Genomic DNA, 14,020 nt, shown 5'->3' on the forward strand with positions numbered 1-14,020 from the left:
TGTGTCATATTTATGGTTTACAGATAATACCATTTCACTCAACAGCTATAGAAAGTTTAATTTATTTTCCTTTAATTGTTTATTTATTGTGCCAAATGCAGGACGTTGCCAAACACATTTTATAACTATTCACATACGGATCTTTTTCTCGTATTTAAATGCAACCATTTTTATTTATATTTTTTTCTTTGCTGCTTTTTACATTTTCATTTTATTTTCTACTTCACTATTTTATGGTAAATTATTATCCAATACTTTAAGTTTCTGAACTGCTGGTGACATAGTGTAGTGAAAACAAAATGTGAATTGTATATTTATGCATTCTAGGGCAACAAAATGTCTTTTTTTTCTATTGAATAGATGTCTTGAAATTATAGTCTAGTTGGATTTATTTTTTATTTTTTATATTTTATTTACTTTGTTCCACATGTAAGCAAGAGTAGCCTGCACAAATATGTTCTGTGGGGAAACATTTTTTGTTTAATTTTATACAGCTCTAAAATATTATATCCCAAATCTGTTAACATTGGAAAAAAGAAATTGAGTTTTCTCTAGATTTTATTTGTTTACGTACTCCTTTCTAAAAAAAAAGTTATTTTAATGTAATATGTTCAGCGAAAAGTTCTGTAAATATTTATTTCCCTTTTATTTTTGCTTCATTTCTTCATTCATTTCTTCACTTTTTTTTGTCTGTAAGCGCCATATGTTTGAAGAAATTGTTTTGCTTAGCTATGTATCGCTTGTTTGTATTGTCTGTATTTCGACAACTAAAATAAACCCAGAACAAAAAAATTGGAATGTTTTCTAAACTGGCTTTTTACCTTTTTTTGAACTGATAACATAATATTTAAACAGGATTTTTCTTAAAGCTGCCTATCGGTAGTTTATATTTCTTAATTTGGTTAAACTATTTTGAAGGCAGTGTAAGCTAATTATTGTATGCAGATTACTGTAATAAATAAATAAATATAAATCATCTCTATTTCAAATAAATGTAGCAAACCTAAAAATCAAATATTACCAATAATAATTAATAAGTTTGTATTTGCATGTGGAACTCCTTGAATCTTGCAATGCTAGTTATTAAATCAATAGTAAACAGTATAAAAATATACAACTGAACAATAACCCTTTAAATATGTATATGGAAGTTTTTTTGGCATGTATGGTATTTTTAATTTGATCCCTGCAACAGTCCCACCTTTTATTTCCTTTTTATCCCCCGTTGTTGTCCACTGATGCAATGCTTTATAAAATTCCAGAAAGTGTTTTTAACTTGTGTAGATATAAATGATTAGGCGCTGCTAGTTGATGGCATTTTTACATAATGAAGAGAACTATGCAGACTGCAGTTTCTGATCTGGTTCTGAAAATACTAGCTGCCTGGCTGTCTCTGACTACCATTCCTTATGAGATGTTGATCCAGAAAGCAAAAAATCCTAATCTGCAGGCTTGTACGTGAAAAAGCCGCTGGATCAATATGACAGCCAGGGAACTGGCATTTTCAGCAGTGGAAGGCTTCATATATCCTCAGTGCAGGTTACCTTTTTATATAAAACTGAGGCAGCATCTGTCTTTGTTCAGGTGCGATTTATGGCACTTGCGTAATAGTCTACCGGCCGGTATTTTGCTTGTTAATACACGTCTAGCCGGCGAATGTACTTCTCATTGATATCTGCTTGTCAGCGCTACTGTGTATGCTAGCGCCATTTAGACCTGCGAATTTATAATCTATTCCTGATAATCAGTGAAGATGATGCTACAAGTCTCAGGTGGACTTCTTCAATAACTGGCATATCAGTGGTTGCATCTGGTGAGGTACTACAATTCTCAGCGTGCTCTGACAGGTATTAGGTAGCAGGGCATGCTGGAATTTGTAGTGCCCAGTCAGCAGTAGGCTCCCCAGGCTGGTCCTGGTTCCAATTTTGCTTTTTTGCTCCCTCAAGCAATAATGACCTCGGAGGAGTGGAAGCGCTATTATAGAAACTGATTCGTTTCCATTCTCACCTTTCCCTTCCAATGTGTTGGCAATTGATGATTGCAGAGTGTGATCTTCTGGAATGATGCTTGTTGCTAGTTACACAATTGATGACTGTTTCTTATGAGTGGGCTGTTGAAATGTGCAGGTAATGTTTAATGAGCGCCCAATTCTCCATTTCCCAACTGGACCCATGGCTGGGCTGGTGATAATGACATGATTTTCAATTCCAGATATTGTAAGGAAGCTTCACTGGCGAAATGGGCAATGAAACAGCGTGTGATAAGGGCTGGCTGACTGGTGTCTGCATTTGTTTTCTGCATAGCTATTCCTTACTATTTATCATTATGTGAAATGGAGCACATTGGCTGCTGCAGGCAGATGTTGACTATGCAGAGATTGTCTTACTATTGCATCAGACTTTCTGTAGACCTTAAAGGGAAATTCATTTAGGGTAGTTTTGCCAATAACCTTAAAGTACATGTAACCCCTATCTGGATGACATATTTTAGGGGGAGATTTACTAAAACTGGAGAGTGCAAAATCTGGTGCAACTGTGCATGGTAACCAATCAGCTTCTAACATCAGCTTGTTCAATTAAGCTTTGACAATAAAACCTCATCTGGAATATGCAGTTCAGTTTTGGGCTCCAATTCACAAAAAGAATTTTGGGGAACTGGAGAAAGTGCAGAGAAGGGCAACCAAACTGATAAGAGGCATGGAGGAGCTCAGCTATGAGGAAAGATTAGAGGAACTGAATTTATTTTCTCTTGAGAAGTGGAGATTAAGGGGGGATATGATCAACATGTATAAATACATCAGTGGTTCATATAGTGAACTCTGTGTAGAGCTATTCACCGAGGTCATCACAGGGGACAAGGGGGAACTCTTTACGTCTGGAGGAAAAGAAATTTAATCTCCAAATTCGGAAAGGTTTCTTTACAGGAAGAGCTGTAAAAATGTGGAATAGACTTCCTCAAGAGTTGGCTCTGGCCAGCTAAGTGGATTTCTTTAAAAAACGACCTGGATTCTTTCTTGGATACACAGAATATAAATGGATACTAACATTTATAGGTAAAGTTGATCCAGGGAATATCCAATTGTCTCTCAGGGGATCAGGAAGGATTTTTTTCCCCTGTATGAGCAAATTGGATCATGCTTTGCTGTTTTTTTGCCTCCCTTTGGATCAACTGTGGGTACAGGACCATAACTTTTTTTTTTTTATGGTTGAACTGGATGGACTTTTGTCTTTTTTCAGCCAGACTAACTATGTAACTATGTAATAAAACCTGGAAGCTGATTGGTTATTATGCACAGATGCACCAGATTCTGTGTGCTCCAGTTTTAGTAAATATCCTCATTAGTTTGCTAAAACACAAATGACTTCCATTTTTAAAGGTATAATACTGTTTTTGCTTCTTTTTTTTTACCTTTTTTGGGTCTCAACATCACCAATATCCTTCAGTCTTTTTTTTGGCACTTCAGGGGAGATTCACTAAAACTGGAGCACTCAGAATCTGATGCAGCTGTGCATGGTAACCAATCAGCTTCTAAATTCAGCTTGTTCATTTAAGCTTTGATAATACACCTGGAAGCTGATTGGTTTTTATACAGAACTGCACCAAATTTTGCACCATGCAGTTTTAGTAAATAACCCACTTCATGTCTAAATACACTCACTCTAGCACTGGTTTCCTGATAGTGACTATTGTGGACCATGCCTGCACAATGTTTGTCAGCATGCCTGCTCTTATAGGATGATTTATTCAAGGAGTTGAGAATGTTTAATTACAAAAAATAGTAATGGTTTATCAAATCACGTGAAAAGCAAATTCCTGTTTATTTCATCTGCACATGATTAAATAATCATTCTTTTTTGAGTGAATATTCTTAACTCTTTTAGTAAATCAGCCTCACTATCTCTATAAGGAGTGCAGGTGATAAGGTGACAGCTCAGGGGTCCAATTATTAGGAGAGGTTGCCACCCAGTTAGAAGACAGTAGCATGAAGTGTCTATACAATGATATTCATGGCAGTGTCATCAGGAAATATTTTCAAGATAGCTGCATGTTTTAGAAAGATTGAAAACTATTCAAATGATATTCACATAATACAACGTATATGAGAATTTAATGAGTGGGGTTAGATCTACTTTAATAGTTTATTTTTTTATTTTCCAAGTCACACTAATATCTGGTTTAAAAAATATGTTTTATTCACATTTGTATTCTTAACTCAAAAAGAAAATTCTATTGCTCTCAGTCTCCTCCAATTCTCCAATATATATATATATATATATATATATATATATATATATATATATATACATATATATTTTTTAATGTATTTTATTTTTTTGTTTATGCTGCTATAGGGTGGCTATGTTAGTTCTCCATGGTTCCACTATATGTAGTAATGCTTATTCCTGGACTATGGGATTTAAAATGTGCATAGAGCAGTGCAAATGAATGCAATTAAACTGCACTGCTCTTTCCAAACAAAAATGAGGGCAAAATGAGAGGCTTGAGAGCTCACCCAAGACTTTACAAGGAGGCAGAAAACACAGTAAGAAGCAATTTAATGAAAATAGATTACACGGCCATTAAATAATGCATGTGTATGGATTATTTTTGGAGAATAAGGATATCATTTAGTGTCATTTTAAAATTATTAACTTATTATCTGTGCACATATTTGCCATAAGCAGAATTTGGGTCCACCACTAGACAGAATTACCATAAACAGAATGACTGGGTGAGTCAAGACTTTACAAAGGAAACCTTTAAAACATTACTTTACATGCTAAACTTGGATTTCTAATAACTGAAAGTAGATAAAGGTAAATAGCTACAAAAAAAGCATAATTTTTACTGAAGTCAATTCTGGCGTAGGTCTTGCTGAGCCACTGGGGACTGTGATTTTCATGCAGGCAGTTTTATGTCTGTTAACCCTTCTCAATGCTCTGATAGCAGATCATAGCACCAAGAAAGTGATGTGAATGAAAAAGTACATTATTGTATTTATTGTGAATGCACATCTGCAAATTAAAGCACAGCAACAGTTCTGCTTGGGCTTTCTGGACTAATGGACCAATGGACTGTTATAAGCTCTGAATGTACACTTTCAGTATTCCTCATAATAACATCAGAGAGTGTGGACATACTAGATCAGTCCACTCAAAAGTAATAAATATTGTTTTTGATAAATAATGGTACATTAAATTAACCAGTGGATTCCTGAATCTCTCATGGACTCTAGTGGCAAGAATTCCAGGGTTTTTCCCATTTTGAATTATCACCTTGGTTTATTCCTGATTGGGAAGCATTAAACTGCTGCAGGCTGTCTTGTTTCCTAACTGCATACTAATTTCAAATACACAAAACAAAATTTTCCCCAGCACATGTACCAGCTAATAATAAAAAAAAAATACACTGACAATGTGTATTAAAAGCAGAACTATTAGTTGCACAGCATTTGCAAATATATGTATATGCCTCGTCAAGGCCCCTACCTATAGTCCTCATTTACGAGAGCCTCCATATTGAATCAATGGATAACTTAAGAGCAGGAATGCCTGAAGGCAAACTATTCCTCCCTAAGTTTAGAGGCGTTACTGCATTGCATTTTGCGTTGCATTTTGTGTTTTTGCACTTGCGTTTTTGCCGCTTTTTTGATGCAATTTGCGGTTTTTTCATTTTTACATTTTTTTTGTTTCTAGGCAGATTTAAAACACAAAAGACAAAATGCAAAACGCATCAAAAAATGAGACACAAACACAGCAAATACACAGCAAAAATGCAATACATGCTTTTCTGAAGCATTCCCATGGAAGTCTATAGAACCAAAAACTCAACATTTTGCTTTCAACAAAGACCCTGACCCTTTCCAAAAAATGCACCGGGTGAAAACACGGAGATGTGAACCTGTCCCATAGGAAATCATGTTAAATGGACTGTACTGCGTTTTTGCAAAATGCAAACCGTGGCAGAAAAACGCTTAGGTGCGAACCTAGGGTGAAGGTGCAGAGACACACCAGAAAAACAGCAAGAGAACAATGGCAGCTAAAGGTATCCCTGTGCCAATTCTAACAAACTAAACTAAAATAGCAACTTCTGCAATTTATAACTAGTTTTTAAAGTAAGGTGCACATGGAAAGGCTTTACACAAAATAAAAAAAAACATTCCCAGCACACCTACCAGCTAGTAAAAAAAAAACAAAACACTGAGGTTGATTTACTAAAACTGGAAAACTGGAGAGTGCAAAATCTGGTGCAGCTGTGCATGGCAGCCAATCAGCTTCTAACTTCAGTTTGTTCAGTTAAGCTTTGACAAAAAAAACCTGAAAGCTGATTGGTTTCACCAGATTTTGCGCTCTCCAGTTTTAGTAAATCAACCCCACTGTCTAATAATTTGCGAATACTAATTCCAGATGTTTTTGGTGCTTGCAGAGAAGCTGTACAGGTGATTAGTTGCCTCTTGGACTAGTACTGATTTGGAGAAAGGCCACAACTCAGACTTCCTAAGTCTACTAATTCATCTAATATTACTATCACTAATTTTTCCTATCATGTAAGAAAGTGTGAAAGTCCTTAAGAAGCAGAGCTGTAACATATTGCCCTACGTACAGCTGAATGATACCTTTTAGAACAAGCTCTGCTCCAACTTCAGGAGTGCTCTAGGCAGTGGTGTATTTCGGTTTTGTGCTGCCCTAGACAACACAAAAATCATCTGCCCCCACGGACACCAACCAACACAACCCCCCCTTCCTCCTCCTGTGGAGAGAGCCAGACATTGACCAACAACAACCCTGCCCCCCACCTGGGAGAGCCTTCCACTACACCCCCCCATGGCAATAGAGAGACACTCATCTTCACAACTCTAGACATCCCTGGGAATGTGAGCCAGGCTCTATATACACCATCAAGCAGCCCGCAGCCTTTCTCGGATCCCACCTGGTTCCCATAGTGCGCATGTTCCTTCTTTCATCCCTTCTTCTGGAGGGAGGTGCTGCCTCCCTGAAAAATGCCTTGTTTTCCTTGTGGTAAATATGCCCCTGGCTCTAGGCATGTCCAAATGCCTTGGAGCTTGTGATCTTAAGGATATTAGGCATACAGTTGCAATTGTCAGCACTTGACAAGTTATCCAGGGGCAGGGAAGAGGATTTCAACCAAACACAGCAGCCACCAGGACATGAAACACTCTTCATCCATGGTAAGTAGCATCCCTGGTGTTGTTTTTAAAAGAAAAAGAAAATTTTCACTAAACTTCCAACATCAGCTTTAACCACTTTATGTTGCATTCTGCTGACCAAAGTGTTTGTTTTTGAATAGTTTGTTGCTACGTAGTCCTCAGGCATTCTAATGATGTTCTTCTTTAACCACTTGAAATTCTTACCCCCTTCATTAACCAGGCCCTTTTTTTGCTATTTAGCACTGCGCTACTTTAACTGGTTATTGCAACGATGTACCCAAATTAAATTTATGTAATTTTTCCACATAGAGCTTTCTTTTGTTGGTATTTTATTACCACTGGGATTTTAATTTTTTTTATAAAAGACCAACAATTTTGAGAAAAAAAACCCAATATTTTTTACTCTCTGCTGTAAAACATATCCAATAAAAAGATTTAAAAAAAAAACACAATTCTTTGTACATTTAGGCCAAAATGTATTCTGCTACATGTATTTGGTAAGAAAAAAATCCTAATACTCTAATATATACGGTTGGTCATGTTATTATATTCTGTATAACATTGTATTTTCTTGCTGTGACCTAAATAAACAGTTTTATGGGAAAAAAAATACCAATAAGTGTATATTAATTGGTTTGTGTGAAAGTTATAGCATCTACAAACTATGCTATATATACTGGAATTATTTATTTATTTTTAGAAATGGCAGTGAACATCGACTTATAGTGAGACTGTGATAGTTCGGCAGGCAATCTGACACTAACTGACAATGGGTGGTAACTTGACTAACTGACACTGACATCACCAGTGACACTAATACAGGTGATTAGTGATAATCAATGGGTTTAGGTGTCCATTTATGAACCAGCAGTAATAGATCGCTGCTCAGTTCTCCGGCATTCTTGGAGAACACAGTTCTCCTGTAAATGCCGTTTATGAAGCATATGTAGATCAGTTCTCCAAGCAAAGGGAGAACGGTCTACAAATGCTAGAAAACGGCTGATTTTACTATAATCTCATGAGATTACAGTAAAAGATCAGTTTACTTAGCAGAGGTAAATTATCGCTGCTTAGTTTGCGGTACCTCTGATTCTCCAGCTCTGGGCTGGAGAATCTGGAGGGAGAACACAGATCTCCAGTGAAGGGCTGAACATGTTCTCCTGAGTGTTATAAACTGTGAATGACCAGAGAATAGCTGCGATCCTCTGAATCTCAGCTATTCTCTGTGTCATAAAAGGACACCTTAGTGTGTTAATTTGTGTAATGTGTGCTGCTTTTTACTAAACATCTCTTTGTTCCTACTCCCTGCACAACAGGGAGAAGAAATAAAGAGATTATTCCCTCTGTACAGAGCCCTGTGTTGTTTGTCAACACAGGGCCCTGGGCTGTGATTGGACACAGCTGATCAGCAGATCCCAGCCACAATACATTGGTCGGGACCTGCTTACAAAATCCTGCTGAGTCTAATCACTGCAGGAGTTGGTGGGCAGGGGCACGTGTTCCCTGAACCCAGACATGGGCAGCGACATACAGGGACATCACTGCCTGTAGGAGCCGCCTGTCAGCAGTACAATGTGGGCCAATGGTCCTAAACAGCTTAAGGTAGGCTCAGACAGAAAGCAAATGTAATAGAAGTTTTTAGAAATGATATTGTGTCCTGAGCAGGGGCGGACTGACCATTTGGAAACTCGGGCACTGCCCGAGGGCCCGGGGTCAGTAGGGGGCCCCATGAGATGCCCCTGGTACCTTTTTCATAGGCTTTTTTGAGTTTGGGCAAGGACACAGGGGCCCCATGATCCCCTATTGCCCGGGGGCCCCATGAGCTGTCAGTCCACCCCTGGTCCTGAACTTTATGTTTGTCTGTACAAATTTGCTTGTGGCACAGTAATTACACATTATTTGCAGGTACAAGGACTGTGGCAAATGTGTGCAGTATTTAATAGAAGTATAGGGAGCGGGAGATGGAGAAACAATGATTCTCCATATCCTTGTGAACATGGTTTTACTGGTACTACACCCCTAATGAGAAATGTACTGAATAGAGCCCTAACCAAGAAAAACTAATGGGACTTTAAAGGTACCAAACCATATAAATAAACATAAATTGTACAGAAATGTAATGACAGTTAGTAAAATTGTCTAGGACATCAGCAACAATTACTGTGGCTAGGTCACAATTGTATTTTATGACTTTCCATGCATATGTTTGATGATCACGTTTTACCTGTTGGTGGTTCTTTTTTAACTCAATAAAAGGTGTTTGATTTTACTACCTGTCATTACATTTCTGTACAATTTATGTTTATTTATATGGTTTGGTACCTTCAAAGCCCCATTATTTATTCTTGGTGAGGGCTCTATTCAATACAAGTGTGCAGTATTTAACTATATCCCTTTAAACCACACTTAATATTCGTTGCTATGTAGGCATGCCAAATTTGCGCCATGGCATACACCGTATTATCCTTTCCCCAGACTGTCTTTCTATTGAAAGTCTAAAGATTGGAGTATACATGTGACAGGGTGTCACTGCATAAACTGAGGTTCCTGAATGAAGGACTTTTTAGCTGGATCACCAGGTGTTCTTTTAATGAAAGCCACATAAAATAAAACAAAAAAAACCCCCAAAAACACAACAAAATTTCACATTTATTTTTAGCACACAGCATAAGATAAAAGACAGAGCATACATCAAACCTAATATCTGGTCTGGTCTGGTGTGTACCAAATTCACAAATGCTAAAATTTCTGCTTGACATAAAGCCACATTTTTTCATGATGGCATAAAGTCGCAAATAAAGACCTAGGGACTGTGTTGCCCCTCCCCCATCCCACTAAGGTGAAGTTATCCTAAATCCTGTACTCAGAGCTGCTGTTAGAAACCACGGGACCCCATACAGCAAACCTGACAGGGCCCCCCCCCCAAAAAAAATGCCCATGCTTCAGTTATGAATGAACACAGTGAGTAATCAGTACCAATCACTTGTTGTGTTTATTATCTTGAAGGATCCTATTGTGTGAGAAGGAGAGGAGGGAACCAAGGAGCACTGTGGGGGCACACAGAGAAACCTGGGCAACAATGTACGGTGCACAGGGAGGTTGATGAGTGCAGCAAAGGGGCATTTACTGGAACCGATCCCCTGTATGGCTCTCTCTGCAGCAGCTGAAAGCCAGCAGGAGGGACAGAAGAAGCCAGTCTTCAGCTGCTGCAGAGAGAACCATACAGGGGATTGGTTCCAGTAATTGGCCCCCCACTATGCTGATTATCCTCCCTACACACATTCGATGTACCCAGCTGCCTGGGCCCCCCTGCTAGCCTGGGCCCTGTACAGGAAGACTGGCGGTACCCCCTTATCCACGGCCCTGGCTGTACTCCACATGAACACACAATGATGCCTTATACATATACAGCATAGCTTGTACAGTTCTGCTAACCCAGTCTTATGTTACTATTAGTTTGTGGATTAAAGAGCAGGCTGAATAGAGGGACTAAAAATAAATGGTCCACCAGAACAGGCACCCACTAAGAGACTTGTAAACTGTACAGCTTGTATTGTGTGACTGTGGGAGAACTTACACTGTATCTCAACTGCCCAGTGCTCAAAGAAACCAGTATATTCATTGTGTAAAATCTCTTTAAAGATGTAGAATTTTCATGCAAATGTAATCAAATGTATAATCTTTAACAAAAACATAATCTTGGCACTAAAACTAATATAATCAACAACAATATGTATTACAAATGATATTTCTTGTATTTATTACAATTAATATTATTTACAAAAATCTTATACTGATTCAGATAGTTGAGTGCTTTGTAAATAGAGAATAGTGGCACATATCTCTGATTTATTTATTTTATGAATATTGGTCTAAATATTATTGTTTATCTTATTACCCTTTTAGATTGTATTAGCTTTAGCCCTGAGGTTATATATATTTTTTCATTTTGCAAGTTTGTATCGGGAGAATATACTAAAGCATCTTGATTCGAAAGGGATTAAATAAAGTTTTATACTTTATATTTATATTAGCGCATGTGTTTTAATGTGGGTTATATTGATGCAGATTTTCCCTCACTCCCTGTCTGTCATAGTGCAGTTTAGTGTGTGGGCAGTAATGTTTTGGGCTGCAGAGTGTGATGCACGTTTTTTTTGTTTACTGAAATGTATGTGAACTGCACAAAGTGAAACTTCATTCAGGTCACTGCAGAGAATTCAGTTTAACCTCTTCCCGCCAGCCATACGCATGTATGCGTTTGCTGAGCAGATGGGCTTCAACACTGAGTGGTCGCATACATGTGTTCTTCGGGAACAGATTTCCTGTGCTGAGGACGTGCTCACTGTGCGCTGTCATGGGCAGCTCCTGATGCATACTTGCAATCAGGAGTTCCAGTCATGTGACCACTGTGACAGCCAATCACAGTAGTCATATGATTGGAATGCCCCCATCCACCTCCCAGCATTTAGATTCTCTTAAAGAGCCAGAAGGGTTAAAGTGGAATTAAAGCAACTCTAAAGGTTCTTTTTTTTTTTTAATCTCCCTGGCGGTATTCCCGAGTGTAGCTCAGGGTAAAGTTTCAGTACCACAAGCGGTAACTCCAAGCTACACTCGGGCTCACCATGTGGCGCTGCTCCGGGATCCCTCGATCACTTACCTTGTCCTGCACTCACGTGATGTCCCTCCAGCAGTGTCCCCGGCAATGTAATCTGGTGGATGCCGGCATCTGTCTTCTGGGTTCCGTCCCCTGCGAGCGCCGGGACGTACGGGGACGGAATGGCGAGAAATTTGAAAATGACAAAAAGTGACATTCACTAAATACACTAAAAGCACATAGTATAACATTACTGTATCAAAGCATTTCACATACATTTTGTCCCGAGTGCTTTGTCCTGTGCCCTGCCTGCATTTTTACTGTTCTTTCTGCCTGGAAACTGAGAAATGTCCATGGCATCCAAAAAGCGTCCCTTTAGGTCAAAAGCGGTTTTAGACCAGCTAGAGAACAGCGATAGTAAATCAGAACCACTTGCAGAATTGAGTGATAATGATTTGTGGGGAAATTCATCATCAGACACAGAAAACGATTTTGCGACTTTGCTCAGCGATGTGCGAACTTTGCGCTCAATTTCAAATTTCAGTGTTTTTGGTTTGATTATATTATTGAATTAAATTTATTATTATAATAATATTTTTTTTATGATTATTAAATTATAATTTATGATTTCGTGTTTCAAATTGTAACATATCAGGGATGTTTACTAGACTCTTGTTCGGACAGATTTCAGTGAGTTATTCCTAAAAATTACAGGCCTACAATAAAAAAAATACATATTTCCATGCAAAAAAATTTACCGCTTTGAGCACAGAAATATGGACATAATCAGACCGCTAGGGAGGTTAATATAACAAACATGTCTATACTTACCTACTGTGTGCAGTGGTTTTTCACACAGCAGCCTGGATCCTCCTCTTCTCAGATCCCCCGCAGTCTCTCCTGGCCCTTCGCTCCTGTTGGGTGCCCCCACAGCAAGCAACTTGCTATGTGGGCACCCGCTGCTCCATGGGTCCATTCACACATGGAGCCGCGGCTTGGCCTCACCCCCCTCTCTCCTCATTGGCTGACTGGCTGTGATTGACAGCATTGCTGTCTCAGCCCATGAGAAGACAGAGACCTGGGACACGGGCATATTTACCACAAGGCAAACAAGGCATTTGCCTAGTGCAGCATTTTTCAGGTGGGCAGCGCTGCCCCCCGGAAGAAGGGATGGAAGATGGGACGCACACAGCATGGGGACCAGGTGGGATCTGAGAAAGGCTGCGGACTGCTTGATTTTGTATGCAGAGCCTGACTCTTGTTCCCAGGGATGATCAGAACCAAGAAGGGGAGTGTCTTCACTCTCACCAGGGTGGAGGGAGATTGTCACTATATGGGGGGTAGTGGTAATGGAAGGCTCTCCTGGGTGGGGGGGGGCTGGTGTGTTGTTGGTCAATGTCAGGCTCCTTTCGTGGGGGAGGGGGTGTTAGTCAGTGTAAGGGTTTCTCCGTGAAGGGGGGGAGCCAATTTTTTTGTTTCCTAGGGCAGCGCAAAACCTAAATACACCCCTGCCGGGACAGCCGAGACTGTTGTTCACATCACTGGATCACGATGAGGCTCAGGTAAGTATTGAGGGGCCTGGGGGCACTGCGCACACAGAAGGTTTGCAAAATGCATAAAGGTAAAAAACCCTGAGCCTTTACAACCACTTTAAACCCAAAAGCACACATTTATTATATTGCAGCTTACCAATTCTACGATGTGAAGGCTGCATTAGTTTTCTTTTTTAGGCTTTCTTTCTGTTAATTTTACCTGGTGATCCTGCCAGTAACTCAGTTGTTTTTTAACAGAAAAAGCTGTCCAGTAAAAATGTATCAACTAAGAGCGTTGAGACAAACCATTTACCGCTGACAGGGGTGCTTACAATGATCAGCTTTTATTTATTTATGTAAAAAATAACTGTTGCTGTAACTGCAGTGTGAGCTGGAGTTTTGCTTCAATTTGTTAATGTATCTAAACCTGCTAGTACATCTTCCCTCCATCCAGATTAACAATGGTGCTGTCTGCTGTGCCCCTCTTCGCCTTCATCCAGAGTGGGGGCACTATAGTACAGGAAGTATATTACTGGCAAGATCACCAGGTGAAACCAGAGGGAAAGAGCCTTAAAGAAAGAAAACTAATGCAGCCACCACATCTAATCATTGTTAAGCTGCAATATATTTAATTTTTGGTTTGGTGTTTAATACTGCTTTATTGATTATTTTCCTTCACTGTCTCTAAGTAAGCACCTATGCAAGGAAAACACTGACTGTTGGCTA

At 39.1% G+C, this 14,020-nt stretch overlaps 1 protein-coding gene across 1 annotated transcript in view; it reads left to right on the forward strand.

Moving 5' to 3' along the window:
- Nucleotides 1-809, forward strand: part of TBR1 (T-box brain transcription factor 1) — a 9,392-nt gene extending 8,583 nt beyond the window's left edge. Inside the window, exon 6 of the mRNA XM_089660006.1 lies at nucleotides 1-809. This exon is cut by the window's left edge and continues 1,676 nt beyond it. The gene's annotated coding sequence lies outside the window, so the exon portion shown is untranslated.
- Nucleotides 810-14,020: the final 13,211 nt, after the last annotated feature.

This window comes from Staurois parvus, unplaced genomic scaffold (assembly GCF_062004578.1).
Source record: "Staurois parvus isolate SC_StPar_1 unplaced genomic scaffold, SC_StPar_1.0 ptg000031l, whole genome shotgun sequence".
Lineage (NCBI taxonomy): Eukaryota > Metazoa > Chordata > Amphibia > Anura > Ranidae > Staurois > Staurois parvus.